We start from the raw sequence: 17,815 nt of genomic DNA on the forward strand, positions 1-17,815 counted from the left end.
CTTCCAAAATATTTCTTTAATCCTCATAGATGACTTGCATTATTTTATTCTTCTTTGTCTGCCTTATAGAATATATTGCATCATTTTTGGTTATGAAGTACCTCAAGCTCTCTTCTTATGTTCTTTTTTTTTTTTTTTTTTTGGCTTTATTGAATTTGTTACAATATTGCTTCTGTTTCTTTTCTTTTGGCCACAAGGCATGTGGGATCTTGGCTTCTTGACCAGGGATTGAGCCCATAATCCCTGTGTTGTAAGGTGAGGTCTTAACCACTGGACCACCAGAAAATCCCCCAGGCTCTCTTCAAACACAGACATATATCTAGGGATGTAATGCTGTTGATTTTAGTGTGTGCGTGTGTGTGTGTGTGTGTGTGTGTGTGTGTACTGGTAGTTTTAGGAAAAGTAGCAATGGTTTAAGCATCATTGCAAAATGCTTTATAGACCAATAATAGTTTATGTCTTTTATACATTAGAAATGTTTCTGGCTTAATGTGAGCAGCTTTACAACCCAAGTTATGGTATATTATATGATAATACTGATCCATGGTTTTGCCTTGTCTACCACTAAAAGAATAGTGCAGATTTGGAGAGGAGATCAAATTTTGGATATTCATATAGCTTATACATAAATAATTGTAGAATAGTCATTTAATAGCAAACAAGGTGTGAATATACTGTTTATTTTGAGGTATAAGTAGTAAGGAACATGTTTTCACTTAAATTCATAAAAATCAATGATCCTTTATCAGTGGCAAAAACACAGCATGTGATTTTTTGTAGTAAAAATCTCTGTCGTAGAAATCCCAGCTGCCAATCACTTCAATAAATATTTTATGAGACCTAGAGGTCAGGATAATCTTGTCCTATTCGTAACCTTTTTACAGCAATAGATGAATTACTCTGAGTGCACTGTAATAGTCAGTGACCCTCTATGCAAACAAGCCAGGACATTTTTACTCACTTTTGCCTTTGACAATCTAAAATATGGTATCTGATACATGCATTAACCATAAAAATATTAGATAGGGGATACAATCACCTTCTCTATAAGGAAGATTATGTATATGTCTGTGTGTATTTATCTTTACATTAATGGAAATCTTTAGCTTTTGGGGGGAAATAAAATTTAATTTTTTTAATTTTACATATTCTCCTGAAGTTGAACTAGTTATTCCCCTTAAAATGAGAAATACACACACACACACAGAAAGAAGAATTTCAATTACATTGAGTTCATGTGCATCTTTGAACATGGAGCAAAAGACAAATATGATTGAAAGGACTTCAGCTAAAGTGTCCCAATTATTTTATCTAACTCTATTTAATTTCCCAGCTACTCCCTCAGCCCCTTTAGACATGTTGCATGCAAGTTATTTTCACAGATTTGCTTTTTTTTTTTTAATGTATTTACTCTAGATCTTTATGCCATTTAACACTCATATAATCAGATTGCAAATGGGAATAAGGTTGTAAATTGTACTGAAAGAGGTTGTGAATAAAAATCAACAAAAATGAAAGCCCAGAAAAGTATATACAGTATTTCTAAACTAAAATAGAATATACATCTTCAGGTTGAAAAGGCCCACCAGTGCTCAGCAATGTGAATATAAGCAAAACGAAACAGGGAAAACTAGATAAAAAATAATTAAAAAAAAAACTCCTAAATTTCCCTATAGTTCCATAACAGATTACTAAATCTGCTTGATAATTATATTGGTAATAGAAATGTCATTAGCAGTAGCAGATGATATACAGAGAAAAATATAAATATTTTCTCAGTTCCATACAAAAGCAGTAACTTTTGTTTAAAATTATATAGCTAGCAAAGCAGTGAAAATAAAAACAAAAGTATAGACAAAGAGATGTGTATTTTAATGGAAGGACTTTAGAAATTTGCCTCCCATGGTCTCCACTTGAAACTTATTAGCTAAGTGGTAGTAAAATGAAAAAGAATTACAAGAAAAAAAAATAACGAAAAATACTATTTTGTAGATAAGTCCAGGAAAAAGAAACAAAAGCTCAAAGGGAAGCCTCAGTCCAACACTCCACCATCTAGGATTGAGTATAGATTAATATATTCAATCATAAATATATTTTCAGTGTGTGTAAAAGGTATATAAACCTTTTGACACAGTAACTTAAGATAATTGAAAAATAAAGATGTAGATAAACATTTTAGCACTATTTCAAATAATAAAAATAACTGAAAAAAAGGAAGAGACAAATATATAAATGATATCCAAATTCAAATGTTATTTAAAATTTCATCATAAAGCATGTTAGCATAAAGTATTGTCAGGATTAGTTAATTTGACTTATCCCTGAAAGTTTTCTGTTTCAAAATCTAATTTACAAATATTTTTGACTAGAATATTATTTCAAAAAAATTTTTTTAATACTGGACTAAGGTACAAATTTCATGGAGAAAGTACGCTTCAGAGAACTTTTTAAGAATGGTAAGCAGTGTGTTAATTGCTCGTTTAAACATCTTTAAGCAAGTATGAGAATAGTTTCACGCATAGAGTGAGCAGTGTAATATTGTAAGATGTTTTGTGTTTCCAAAGAATTCACTAAACTGGTTCAACATTTTAATCATGTTTCATCAAATTATTATTTGACTGCTAAATCTACCTAAAAAAAATCAACAGGACTTCTTAGAATGCTTGAATAGCTGCAGATTTTGTATGTCATACCTAACATGTCTAAAAGCTTTCTCTCATTATGCAAAAAGTCATGAATAATCAGGTCAAGTCAGTATGCAAAGAAAATTATCAGACTGTGAAACTGAGGGAAGGCCTATTAGTCACAAGCTGTACACCTGTTTGCTCATTTCTAACTTTAAATGGTTTGTCATTCGGTTTATAAAATCTCATTACACTGAGAGTTCTATGAGTGAAGAAAAAAATCTAAAACCCTACTCAACAATAAGGCAAATTATATTTACCTGGACAGTTGTTCAAAATATAGCTAATCTGTGCTTAACATTAATAATATACATGTAAAGCGTATATTTAAAAAATACATTTTACATATATAGAATAAAGCTTTTTCACTATAAAATATTAACCAATTCTAACAAGATAATTTGTGAATTATAAACAGCTTCTGGACAGTGTTATGTAAACCAGAGTCAATACTTGACAAAATATTTACTTCAAATATAATTTTACCCTAAACTTAAACCTATACTGATTGTAACAAATTAAAAGTGAAGTGTTATTTTATTCTGTCATTTTATTTATTTATTTTTTAACACCTAAAACATTTTGTATTGGGGTATAGCTTATTAACAATGTTGTGGTAGTTTCAGGTGAGCGATGAAGGGACTCAGCCATTAAGAAGACATATATTTGCTAATACTATACCTCAAAATAGGAATATTTCTGTTTCAATTTCATTCTGTGTATTTCCAGTTTATTAAAATAATATGAATTAAATTATGCCAGATTCTTCTTACACTTTCAAAAAAGAATGCAACAGATGTTAATATTTGTTTAGAACATATACAGTGAGAGATTTATATTTACTTTTATAGCAAGTTTAATTTTATGTGTATAGAATGGTGAATCTCTTTGATGTTTTTCAAGTTGTCATAGTTCATATTTTTAAACTACTTTTAAGTTTAGCTTTTTCAATTGAAAAAGTTCTAATGATACAATGTAGTTTTTCCTTTTCTCCTTTTATTTTTTCCTGAAATTATTACATTTAATAATATTGTTAATAATATTTTAGAAAGTTATAACCAAATATTACTATTTTCATAGGAATGTCACATTCTTGTGAATATATTTTCTAATAATTAAAATCTGTAAATTTATTCTACTTTATGTAAGGATTGTATATGTTTTGTCTTTACTCACTGAAAAATTGTTTTTGAGAAATAGAGATACTTTTAGGTTCATAACATAAAACAAGCAGAAAAGATGTATTACATACCAAATAACTAGAATTATACATTTGATGTTTACATTGATAGTAATACTTGCATATGCAGACATATACATTAAATAAATATTACATTTTAGTTCTTTTATTGTGATTCTCACCAATACTGTGACTTGTTATATTTAAGTGTGAGATATTTTATAAAGAAAGCATATATCGAATGAATCCTATAATTTGCCTCAAAGCTGTTTAGAATATATCTGCAATGCACATTATGCTTCTAGAGCATGAAATTGAGCCAAATGTATATGAACTAGAACAAGGCTTATTGAGAAATTCAAGGACAACCAAGTAGTAATTTGGAAGCAAATCATCACGTAGACTTTGGAGGATAGCTTTTCAAAGCCTCTGAAGAAGGAGTCTGGAAATGTAAGTAAAAATTGCCAAAGCTAACTCTTTTGACATACTTTGCTAAAAGTGTTGAGTCTGTGTACATGAAGAGTAGGTACTGTAACAGCTTAGTAAAAGATGACAACAGGATTAATATTCAAGTCTAGAGTTTAAGAAAGATTATACAAAATGAACAATTTTAAAATTTAAAAGTCTGATGATTTAACTATATAGAATGTATAAATTAAAATTTTACAATGTATTCCAAATATTCTTTCTTGAGAAATTGGGTAAAATATGTTGTCCCACTGATTGATGAAATAAGTTATGTGGGTTGCTGAGGCAGGAGCATCCCAGGTAAAAGGAAGAGCAAAAGATAGTATCTTGAGACAGGAGTTACATGCTTCATTCAGGATCTGTTAGAAAAGATTCCAGTGTTTACTAGTTAGGATAATCAGAAGTACTGAACTGGTGAATGGGAGATTGATGTTGATTTGAAATAAGCAGCATATGGGGGAGGGAGTTAAATGTCAGGGAATGGGTGTGGGAGCAGTAGGTGGCAGATCACCACAGATTTTGTAGGACCTTGTAAGCTATCTAAATGAGAAAATGGAATTTTTTTTTTCCTCTTAAGTAGTGATTTTGGCAGGTTTTGAACAGAGCCATGACATGGTATTGCACTGTGTGGAGGATTCAGGAAAGAGCAATGGAAGAAGTAAGCAAATCAGTTTGTGGGCCACTGAAATAACTCGGGGAAAAACGACAGTTCCTTAGATAAAGAGGCAACACTGAGATGAGACAGCACTGTATGATGAAGGCAGTGCAGATAAGGTTTGCTGATGTCCTCAGTGTAGAATGTGGGAGAAAGTAAAGGGTTGGTTTCAGGGTTACTGGAAAAAGCAATTCGAAATATAAAATTGATGTTTATTCACAAAGGGAAAATCGGGATTTGAGTCCTGGACAAATCTGGGTTAAGAATCCTGCTCGATACCCACATGGAGATATTGGATATATGAGTCTTAGAGATGACTTCTATCTGGAGATATAGATTTCGCTATTTTCAGCACATATGTGTTATAAAAGTTATGTGATTAAAATGGATAACTGAGGGAGTTGGTATAAGTGGAGAAATAGTCTGAGGACCATCATCGCATATACAGTGAGATATACTGTGGCAAAAAATGTGGGAAAAACACTAGTGACTATTTAAATGATGAAGGAAATTATGTGATCATATTTGGAAGTGAGTTAGAAAGGAAAGATGAACCTTTGTAATTAAAAGTTAATGACAACATGTAATTTAACTTGTTATAGATAAGTAATAGATATATGAATAGCAATTTAGACTATGTGCAAAAAATAAAATTATGGTTTCAAATCCAATATAAATAAAGGCCAAAGTTTGCTGTTATTTGAATTGTAGTCTTAAATCTAGAAAGACTACAGTATAGTTAAAGGCTACTTTAGCTAAAGGTAATATATATTCTAAACTATCCTTTGATAACTAAAGCCCAAATAAGTTACTGATTGCTGCTCACTGGCCTGATCTTGAATCTTATTTGAGTAAAAATTGCACTATTTCTCTATTGTGATGTGCTTTGAGTTAGAGGTATGGGATAGTGTCTATGCTAATCTATTATCAAGGGCAAATTATCTCAGAATATTGATTTAAGTTATTATTTCACAGCAGTAACTTGAAGTCTTAGAAATTTACACTTAATAACCAAACCAGAAAGACCCAAACAAATTATTGGAATTTATTTAATTACTTCTTAAGATTTACAGTTTATGACTTGTAGCTTTATCCAGAGTGGAGCCAATTCAGAATTTAACTGGACAAATAACTTCAGATTTATTGCAGTCCTGCTCTCAGTTGAATTGGTGGCAATATAATGTGTAAGAAATCAAAATAAAATGTAATCAAACCAACAAGGGGTTAATTAAATCTGCTGTTAGTATCATCATTGCATTGCTTCCCAGCTAATCATTTGACAAATTCTAGACTTTAAACTACTGGAGCAATATCCTCTATCTATATCCAGACTATTTCTTTTTCAAGTTAGTCAGTAACGACTATTCCAGAAAGTAACATATTTTCCTTTGAATAGAATAGGCAGACTGATACTTAATCATAAAAGAAATTTTACATTCTTTTAATAGTTTTATCAGGGAGTTTCATATTTTGTGTTGTTCAACATGCATCTTAATAGAGAAATGAGGTTGTTCGGCTTGCTAATTATAGTAATAATAATTGAAAACTCATGAGATTTCTTTTAGTTTCCTTCTCAGAATCAATTTCCTAAAAAATAGATTATTCATTGGTGTTTATCAGTCCTGTGACATCAGAACAATAAAAAAGTCATTCTTCTGATTGTTCATTATAAATGTGCATAGACTTTATTCTTCTGGATAGTTGTCATTATTAATTATTAGGAAAACTAAGTATTTCCTTTAATAATTCTGGAATATAGCTGCATGAAGTGTTCAAATTATAATTTCCTGTACACTTCAAAAGAAAATTAGATTCCTATAATATAAAGAAACTATCACTGGCTGAATTCAATCAGCCCTAACTTTTAAATCTCAGATCAGCCTCTTGCTAGTTGGCACTTTAAGAAAGCACATAAACTATCTGAACTTCTGTTTCCTCACCTCTAAAATTAGTCCCACGTTCTACCACTCATATTACTCTGAAAATTCAAAAAAGTGCATATAGAAGAGTTATTTAATGACAGGAATATACTGAATTAAAATAAATAAAGTAAAAAATGCCTTCTGTGTAAAGCAAACTGCAACCATTACCATTTGTCAGCTTTTAGAAATGTGATTTTTCCCTATATATTTCCATGGCTGATTTTAATTAGATGGCACATGTTTTAAATATTTTAAGTACTTTATAACATATTACAATGTATAATAATTATTGCTAAGTTCATGTAAAATTTGGAGAAATGGCACAGTTTTTATGCTGGTGTATAAATTGCATCTACAGAATTTGAAATATATTCAATCACATGCATATTTCAAGTAATTGTTCAGATGAAATGGAAAATTAGCTAAGCTATACCTGATTTGTATGAACACATGTAGAACTGAAAGGTAAAATCCAGATGCAAATTTGAATGCTGCAGTTTATATGTATATTACTTTGAAGACACCTCAGCATTAGTTTTATTTCCTCCAGTATTCTACTTTACCGATATATTATTTTTCATCATGGCTAATTTTCCAGAGATAGATTAAATTGACAACCTTGACTATTATTGTTTTCTAATTTTTTTGGTTTCTTCCTAGACAATGCATTCACTATTTAAGTAGGCTCCTTGATATACCAATATTACAGGGGATGAATACAAATCATACATTTTTCAGCTGGAAGCATTGGGTTTGGGTCTCTGAATCTTTATTTCTTCTTACTATTTGTCATACATTTTGCCAAGCACCAAAGATCCTAAAACAGAGGGCTTGTCTGTGAATTTCCTTTACTGAGTACCTCTTTCTTATCATCTGTCCAACTTCCATTTTATAAATGAAAAAAATAAGATGCACTTGAGTGATTTGCTTACATTTACAAATCTAGTTACAGAGTAAGAAAGACTTTCAATGTATCCTGACTTCCATTCATACTATAATATGCCCTATCCACATTGCTAATTATGGAGGGGTGAAGTACATAGACTACATTTCCTTTGAATTCTACTAAACCTCTATGGAATTTCTTTTTAAAATGAGATTGGTGACAGGAATGTCAGTGGGTTAATGAAAGCAAAACTAGTGAACATTTTATTTCAGAGTCACTTAAGTGTTAAAATACTGCATGGCATTTAGTCTAGGACTTTCCTATATGCTTACGATACAAGCATTAAGATAAGAAATGTCAATTATCTGGTTAATTTGTCAATGTAGACAGCCAGTCAAGCCCCAACATGAACCCTCTTTAGTGTATATAATCTGAGTTAACTGTATGTAGTTTAAATTGATTTGTTGATTGCTAACTTTTCTTTCACTTTGAATCCTACAGACTTTAGTTGAATAAAAATAATAATGTTTCTATGCCATATGGCTAATTTTCCCCCTTCTACAAATCAGTTTCTGAAATTTAAAAACTTATTTATAAAACAAAATTACCCTTTGAGAGAAGAAAGTGCCTAGTATGTACATAACAAATATTATGTTTTTAACAATCACTTAGTACTGCTGCTAAGTCACTTCAGTCGTGTCCGACTCTGTGTGATCCCATAGACGACAGCCCACCAGGCTCCCCAGTCCCTGGGATTCTCCAGGCAAGAACACTGGAGTGGGTTGCCATTTCCTTCTCCAGTGCATGAAAGTGAAAAGTGAAAGTGAAGTCGCTCAGTCATGTCCGACCCTCAGCGACCCCATGGACTGCAGCCCACCAGACTCCTCCGTCCATGGGATTTTCCAGGCAAGAGTACTGGAGTGGGGTGCCATTGCCTTCTCCCACTTAGTACTAAGACTATTTAAATAATTTTACTTTTTTTTTTTAATTTTATTTTATTTTTAAACTTTACATAACTGTATTAGTTTTGCCAAATATCAAAATAATTTTACTTTTATTAACCTATTTAGTCCTATCAGTTAGGTACCAAATCATCTCATTTTAAAGGTCAGGAAAGTAGAGAGATGAAATAAATTAACCAAGGTTGTATGCAGGAGGTGCCGAAGATGCAGGTTCAATCTCTGGATCAGGAAGGTCCGCTGGAGTGGCAACCCACTCCAGTATTCCTGCCTGAGAATCTCATGAACCGAGCGGCAGGATATGGTCCATAGGGTCACAAAGAGTCAGCCACGGCTGTAGTGACTAAGCACACAGTACACACACACGTAGCTAGAAAACAGTAAACTCGGGATGCAAATCTTTCTATAAAGTATGTCAAATATTCCTATCCAAAGCTCATGACTAAAGCTCAGTATGAAATTTTGTATAGTTACTAGAGAAGTCTATCTGTAGTTTTTATTTATGGTAATATCCATAATAGACTAAAAGATTGTTAATTTTTTGAAAATATTGAAATGTGTGGAATATGGTATCAAATTAGCCAATCCGTATCTGCAGTTATAAATCTTTAGAGCATCGATCCAGAGAGACAAATAATAACTTTAAGAAAGTAAATTTGTAGTTTGAGTTTATGAAGGAGAAGTACAGCTCAGACCTCAGTAGTAGTACTACTACTTAATAGAGGTAGTGCTATAATTAGTAGATATGACATGTTTGCAGACAAATAATGTGTACCTTAATTGTAATAATTGTTTAAAGTTCTAAGTGCAGACCTTTTCTATTATCTGTGTTAATATATTATTAATACAATCAAGCACTGTTGGTTTATTTTAAGGAATGTTGCTCTTGCTGACCTTCTATGGATAGTATATACTTGCTCATTTGAAATAAAATTCAATATCCCAAACTGCATTCTCAGCTTTATTCTCACTATTTTCTTTTCTTTAAAAAAATCTGATCAAACTGGATAAGGAAATACTCTTCAAACAAACCCCATGATTTTCCATTTCCATGTCTTTATATTCCACTTTATTTCTTTCATGCAGATGTAGATATACACCCTTATCTGTTGACTGCAAATTGAAATTAGGCTATGATTCAAGATCTAACACATGAAGATAATCTCACCAATTTTTAGTTCCCCAGATAAAAAGTAATATATTTTTATACTCTACTTCTAATTATATTTTGCCTATTTCCCTTCCAGCTTTACTTCCTAATGAGACTCTTATAATTTGTGTATGTGCTTTATCACCTTTATACAATGCTATGGAGATTTAATGAAAAGGCAATGTCATATCAATATTTGTATCCTCCAATCTACCTTGTTTATAATCTTTCTAAAATAATATTTATTAAATAGACTAAGATAGACCAACACTTTCTATTGGATAAAAACATTATGGATACAGCTAGGAGTCAGAAAAATTAAGTTATTTCTTATGATTGTGTTGACAAGGGTTTATACCAGATCCCTTCCCTGGTGGCTCAGACAGTAAATCATCTGTCTACTATCCAGGACACCTGGGTTCAATCCCTGGGTTGGGAAGATCCCCTGGAGAAGGAAATGGTAACCCACTACAGTACTCTTGCCTGGAAAATTCCATGGATGGAGGATCTTGTTAGGCTACAGTCCATGGGGTCGCAAAGAGTCAGACACAACTGATTTCCGATTCAGAAAAGAAAAAAACAAAACAAACAAAAAAAAACAACTCATGTCTTTCTGGATGTAACTATATTATTCACAAAGATTTACTCTATAATATTTAAGAGGTGGTGTGAACTTGGGCTTCATCTTGGCTGGCATTTGTCTGTAAGGATATATATATAGCAGTGAGGAGATGGAAGAGTACAACAGGTTTTTCTGGGGTGGTGGTGATGTGGAGACTCCTTCTCATGGTTTTAGGAGTGCACTCAATTTTGAGTAAGATGGCTGTAATAAAATAGGAAGCAGTGAGTGAAAACCAGACAGAATAATGGAGTCCCAGCCAAGCAACTGAGCTTTAGGGAAAAGCCCTAAGAGCTGCCTACTGTGGGCCTTGAGCTGATTCTAATTTGTTTGGCTTCTTATACCCTTCTGAATTCTGCAGATCACTGCATTATTACTTCTCACCAGTCATGACTCCGTTGTGTTTAACTCCCCATAGAAAGCTTCATAATTACCTGTGAGATCGTCTTCATAGCACTCATCTTCCACTGAAAACAACTTTTATATTTATTTATTTATTTGAATAATGATAAACTAGTTTGTTTCCAAATGAAATATAAGCCTTTTAAAGACAAGGACAGTTGCTTCATTTGCTATTATCTTCTCCCATTCTGAAGGCTGTCTTTTCACCTTGCTAATAGTTTCCTTTGATGTGCAGAAGCTTTTAAGGTTAATTAGGTCCCATTTGTTTATTTTTGCTTTTATTTCCATCAGCAGATGAATGGATAAGAAAGCTGTGGTACATATACACAATGGAGTATTACTCAGCCATTAAAAAGAATACATTTGAATCAGTTCTAATGAGGTGGATGAAACTGGAGCCTATTATACAGAGTGAAGTAAGCCAGAAAGAAAAACACCAATACAGTATACTAATGCATATATATGGAATTTAGAAAGATGGTAACAATAACCCTGTGTACGAGACAGCAAAAGAGACACTGATGTATAGAACAGTCTTATGGACTCTGTGAGAGAGGGAGAGGGGGGGAAGATTTGGGAGAATGGCATTGAAACATGTAAAATATCATGTATGAAATGAGTTGCCAGTCCAGATTCGATGCATGATACTGGATGCTTGGGGCTGGTGCACTGGGACGACCCAGAGGGATAGAATGGGGAGGGAGGAGGGAGAGGGTTCAGGATGGGGAACACATGTATACCTGTGGCGGATTCATTTTGATATTTGGCAAAACTAATACAATTATGTAAAGTTTAAAAATAAAATAAAATTAAAATAAAATAAAATAAAGACAAGGACATTGTCCTGAACGTGTCTGTGTAACCCAAGAGCCTAACAAAGTGCCTGACCATAGGATACACTCACAAATATTTGTTAGCTCACTTGGAAGAAGCTACTATCAACTGATTTATGTAAGATACAGAAATGTGGGTTTTATCCTGCTTCATTACTCAAAGATTATGTTCCTGTCTACTTCCATATTATTTGGTCTCATGACCTGAAAAGATGCATCCCCACATTTTTTGTGTGTGGTAGCATCTACTCTCATGTTGCTGCTGCTGCTACTGCTGCTAAGTCGCTTCAGTTGTGTCCGACTCTGTGTGACCCCATAGACGGCAGCCCACCAGGCTCCTCTGTCCATGGGATACTCCAGGCAAGAGTGCTGGAGTGGGGAGAGACTGGAAGAGATTTCATTTGCAGATTGACCATGTTGAATGCCTCAAACCATGTGATGTTACTGATGTTTATAATCAAGTAGTTTAATGGGTATTACCTGGAATATTACCTGGAATACACCTGGAACAGAAGACAGGACAGAAACACTCTGTGAAGGAAAATGAAACTTCACTTGACCAGCCCAGCCCACATAAAGCTCTTCTTCCTCAGAAATTGAGGAGCCTGTCATGTCTGCAACCTACATGTAGTATTTACTACTCTTTTCAGCTGAGTCTGTGTTATCCTTTCATTGAAAATGGGCATATACTTAGTAAATGCAGATTTGTTGATATTATTGACATTTTTCTTGAGAATGGATACTGAACAGCCCAGGGATTCCGAACAGCCCAGGGATTCCAAATAGAAAGAGATCTAGGAAGACATTTGAAAGCAAACCTCAGGGGAGAGGAAGCTCCTTTAAGGCAAGGAGCAGTTTTCTTTTGCCAGCTCTATGGCTCAGCTGAATGTGGTCACCAAACAAAATGATTGAATCTCACAAATAAGGAGGGATACACACACATACACACAATTTTAATTAATAAAATGAGGACATACTCAAATGTTGAAATTAATTTGTTGAATCAGCTCATTTTGAAGCAGAAATTCCATTAAGACAAACTGTAGTCATTTACTAAAAATGCCAGAGGAAAGAGACCTACAAGGCAAACTCTTTCAAATACAGAACCAGAACAGTGAGTTTAATGTGAGCACGTCAACGGGGTCTTTTAAATTCCTCACAAACAGGGTAATGCACCTCTATCCCCCAGAAAACTGAGAAGATTATTGCGATTTTATTCACCAGCCGACAATGTATTGTTGCAATATTTCTTTGGAGCACTTTTATAATTTTCAAACATTTATTGTCTCCTTTTAATTTTGCCTCTATGTCTCTTGTTTTATTGTATCTACATAAACAAAAATTATTAAAAAAAACTTGGAGCCCTTTTATTAATGTATCAGAAATTTTATATTAATACTTAAACAAGTAAGTACTGCTTAGTAAATAAAGATGCCACTTTAAAGACCTAGCTTCTTGGAGAAGGACTAACTAAAAATGTCTATGAATTAAAGAATGAGGGTGTATATGGCTAAAATAAATGCACTGTATTCCATCTCCAAGTATTTAGGGTTTATATAGTTCTCTAATATAAGATGGCATCATGAAGACATGTCAATTCCTTGCATAAATCCCCAATCCTTAAGCTGCTTCCTGTTCTGCTGCATTAATATATGCAAATATTCACATGTCATATTTGGAGGATAATGATAAGAGTGTAAACGTAAGGGAGACACAGAAAATGTGGTGCGGATCAAGAAATTTCAATATTTAGTTTAAAAAGTACTAGTTCAAGTGAATTCATCTTTCAGTGGAGACTCTGCTATAGAGCTGTGGTCCCAGGCTTCCTTACTGCCCGTTGCCCTGATGGAGTTGTGGGTAGTAGAAGGCTCTCAAATCCAAAACAACTAATTTGTTGATTCTCCTTTGATTTTTGTCATTGACTTGTGATTGTTCCAGAGCATATGACAGCTATAGTACCTGAAATTTAAATTGTTTTTAAAGAGTCAGCAGCAGATGATTCTAGTGCAGTTTGTTTTCCTACTCTGTACTCTATAAATTCAGGTAGACCCTGAAGTAGAAGTATTTTTTTTTTTCCTTTGCAGTCAGTCTATCAAAAACACACAAAGTGTAACAGAAATTTTCAATAATGTGACCAATATCTTCAACACTAATAACTAAGTAGATGACCTTAACAAAGCATTCTATTATTTATAATAATCTTTTACATATATTTTCTTCTTTACTTATCTTGAAAGACATGAATAATAGATGTTTTAACTTCATTTTCATATGAAAACTCTAAGGATCTTTGCTCTGAAGCATCACGATTTCTTGTCTTGACACTTTCTATTATGTTATAAACTGTAACTCAAGTATAATACAATACTACGACAGTGATTTCCAATTGCTGGTCTCTAGATTAGATCAGAACTCTGGAAAATGTTCCATAGGTGTGCAGGAAAATGAGAGAATTTATTTGTAAAATTCACATAATGCTGCTTTCATATAGATCACATATGTTATTCTGAGATTGTCTTTCCTACTTCTTTGGTGTTAAAATACCCTTTTTATAGAATGATATTATGTAGTCAACATTTTTAAGAGCTCTTACTTGACAACGTTCATATGTATGGAGACTTCAAATCAGCTACCACTTGTTTTTAACACACTGGTTATAGAAATAGAAAATACCATATCCACTGTAACAGAGAAATGTGTTGATAGTAAAATTGGCACCTGGTACTCCCCAGATCTCTTGTAGACACCAGGCTTATTGTTGAGGGAACATTCTGATCCTTTTTCTGAGCAGCTCTAATCTAATCAGCATCTGGAAAAGATCCAGGTTCCAGAAACCAGAGGTCAGAATGCCACATAAGAGAGAAAGCAGAAAGGAGAGTCAGGGTACTGGAATAAGAAATAAGGAAATCAAGATCCCATAGGAAGAAAGTTATTTTCAGGGGAAACTTTTAGTAATAAATCTATGGTGAGTATCTTCATTGAGATGAATGCTGCATATCATAGGCACAATCAATAGGGAAAATAGGACATGGTCCAGATGACACCACAAGAAGCCTACGTTTCAGGAAGGCTCATCACTCTATGCTTGTGAAAGTGTTAGTTGCTCAATAGTGTCCAACTCTTTGTGACCCCCTGGACTCTAGCCTCTCAGGCTCCTTTGTCCATGGAATTCTCCAGGCAAGAATTCTGGAGTGGGTAGCCGTTCCCTTCTCGAGGAGATCTTCCTGCCCCAGGGATCGAACCCAGGTGTCCTGCATTGCAGGCAGATTCTTTGCCGTATGAGCCACCAGGAAAGCTCCTCAACTATCAGTGTAGGCCTAGCCCCTGCTATCCTGGCCAGTCAAAAAGGAATCCCTCCAAATAGTTCTTCCCTTCACTTTTCACCTGGAGAAGGGAACGGCTACCCACTCCAGGATTCTGGCCTGGAGAATCTATACAGTCCATGGGGTGGCAAAGAGTCGGACCCGACTGAATGACTTTCACTTCACTTCTCTTCACTTCTCAACTTATTACAAAGAACATAGGGTGAGTTAAGATATATAGCTGCTAAAATGGATAATGTTAGTCTTTCCCACTGCTAGGTAGTGTGGAGAAGGAAGGATGGAGGAAGGGAGAGGGTGAGATTATAAACAGAATTTTCTCATTTTAATATTTTCTTCTATAAATTTCCCTTCAATTTTTAATGCCTATTATCATTTATGTGCTTTTATGCTAGCACTTAGCAAAAATGCTTGAGAAAGAAATAATCCATAGGATTAAAATTAATAAGCTATAGAAGATGATTCCTAAACCTTCAGTTTACCTGGGGATGAGTTGGGACTACATTTTCATGTAATTTAATATTATTTACATAGTCTATTTTTTATAATAACTTTGTATATGAGTTTAAGGTGTCCCTTAAAGAAAGAAACATCATGCCTGTAGAATGCTGTAGAATACTGCACTACACAGGTGCTCAGCAAAGTAGGGGATAGGGTTGATGACTGTCATATTATCATATATTTATCTCCTTTCCTGAGTGGAATCATGTCTTCTAATACCTGTGTTAGAAAGGACTTCCCAAGCAGTGCATTTTCAGTTTCTGGACCTTCTTAAATTCAGAAGAAAAGCAAAAGGAAGGTTATCTGTGGTTCTTTAATAGCTGACATTTTATATGCTTATCTTTTCTGAAATGTATTTTTAAAAATAATTTTCCCTTCAATTTAGGTGTTGGTTCCTTAGAACCAATTTAGGTGTTGTCTTGCTAGAAAATCAGGTGTAATGATATTCTAATATGTGCCATTGCCATACAAATAGCTAAATAACTTTGTGTTAAAGGGTACACCACAGAATGAATAGAATTCTTTGCTACTATGATCCAATCTATGTTTTTTGTCATTGATATGTCATTACATAGTGTTTAAATATGAATGGGATGCATTGTTTTCATAACTTTCACTGTAGATATGTCTGAAATTGCTTTATTCAATTTTTAAATTAATATTTGAACCTATTACCAAAATATTTCCAAAAATCCAAGATAGATTTTTAGATTAGTACCCCCCCCCAAAAAAAATTCAACAGCTTTTTGTATTTAAATTTTTAAGAAAATGTAGAAATCCTGAGTATGTCCATTAAAAACATGACTTTGCATAGCTAGAGGTTTCATTATTTTGTCTAAGAAAATGAACAGTATATACACTAAGAATTAAAATAAACAATTGCTGATGTTTCCAAACATATTCTCTCCCATCTTGAACACTTAATTTTTGAAATGTTAATATACATAAATTGAAATTTATATGTTTTTTCATTAACCATCTCCGGCATTTTTCATACCTGTATCCCAAAGTTTAGACTATTAAATTGGATGCTGTATGAAATAAAATTATAGTATATTGTTAGTAAATTGATAAGTAGAATGCTATACAAGTATGGCAATATTTTCTTTCATATCACTCCAGTTTATCTGTGTGACTGAGTCTGACAAAGCTTGCCATAATTACTATGGAATATTTTAATTTTTTCCCTCAACATCTGTAAAATACAACTATATGTACTTACTGTCATAATCATTGAGTAAAGATATTGAGAATCAAAGGCTAGACTTTAATAAATGTTTTCATTTAAAGCAGCATTTTATAGGAGTATTGATCATTGAAATCTAAGAAATTAATATTAATATTGAATAATTGCAAAAATATGGAATTCAGATTTTAAAATGCATTAAAATAATCACTTATGAAAAATAATGTTCTTCTGTAGCTTTACACAATTCCTATAATCAAGTTTTGGAGTTGTTTCTTTTTTTTTAATGTTTGTATAAAATTTTTATGTGTGTATAAAGTACTTTTCTCATAATATTAACTGTACATTACTGAAGGGATTCCATAGCATGACACTGTTGGAACTCAGATTTGGAAGAGCACAAAAGAACTGTAAATGTTGCCAGTCAGCAGAATGTGTTTTCAAAACAAGGATAACATTTTATTTTTCTTTCTCCCCAGTTCCGCAGTAGTGTAAGTGTTAAAGCCTGAGAGGTTTAGAAAGCTGCAGTGAATGTGTTAAGACTGTTAATGAAGCTTCTGAATCTAAGGACAAAATTAGCTCTCATACCCACACTGCGCAAAGTACAGCAACTGTCTGATAGAATTGCATCATGACTTTTACCTGGGGACACGGGTATTATATTCAGCTGAATTGATGAAATTGGGAAGACAGATGTGCCCAAAGGACATTTTAAGAAGCTTGTACCTACATAAATTGCTTGTGAAAAATCTCTAAAATTTGAATAAGAAACCAATGTAAAATGCTTTCTGCCTGTAAACTTCAGGTCAGATGATATATATTATCTAGCATTCCCTTTAAGGAGAGAGAACATTTGACTTTCTCTTTGTATCAAATAATGTATATAATGTCAAGTGCAATAAATGTCTTTTTTTCTCTTATTTTAAAGATAAGTACTTAGAAGCAAGAATTTAATGATGGCTGCTAATATGTGTATGTTGTTTGCTTAAAAACATGAAATTCAGGTTTTCATTGCAACGTGACTGGTATTTAAATAATTTGGATAATGTA

The 17,815-nt window shown here is 33.2% G+C and overlaps 1 protein-coding gene across 4 annotated transcripts in view; it reads left to right on the forward strand.

Annotated features, from left to right (window-relative positions):
• CADM2 (cell adhesion molecule 2) overlaps positions 1–17,815 on the forward strand; it is a 1,267,507-nt gene that overhangs the window by 362,767 nt on the left and 886,925 nt on the right. The window lies entirely within an intron of this gene.

The sequence above is a fragment of the Bubalus bubalis genome, chromosome 1 (assembly GCF_019923935.1).
Source record: "Bubalus bubalis isolate 160015118507 breed Murrah chromosome 1, NDDB_SH_1, whole genome shotgun sequence".
Classification (NCBI taxonomy): Eukaryota; Metazoa; Chordata; class Mammalia; order Artiodactyla; family Bovidae; genus Bubalus; species Bubalus bubalis.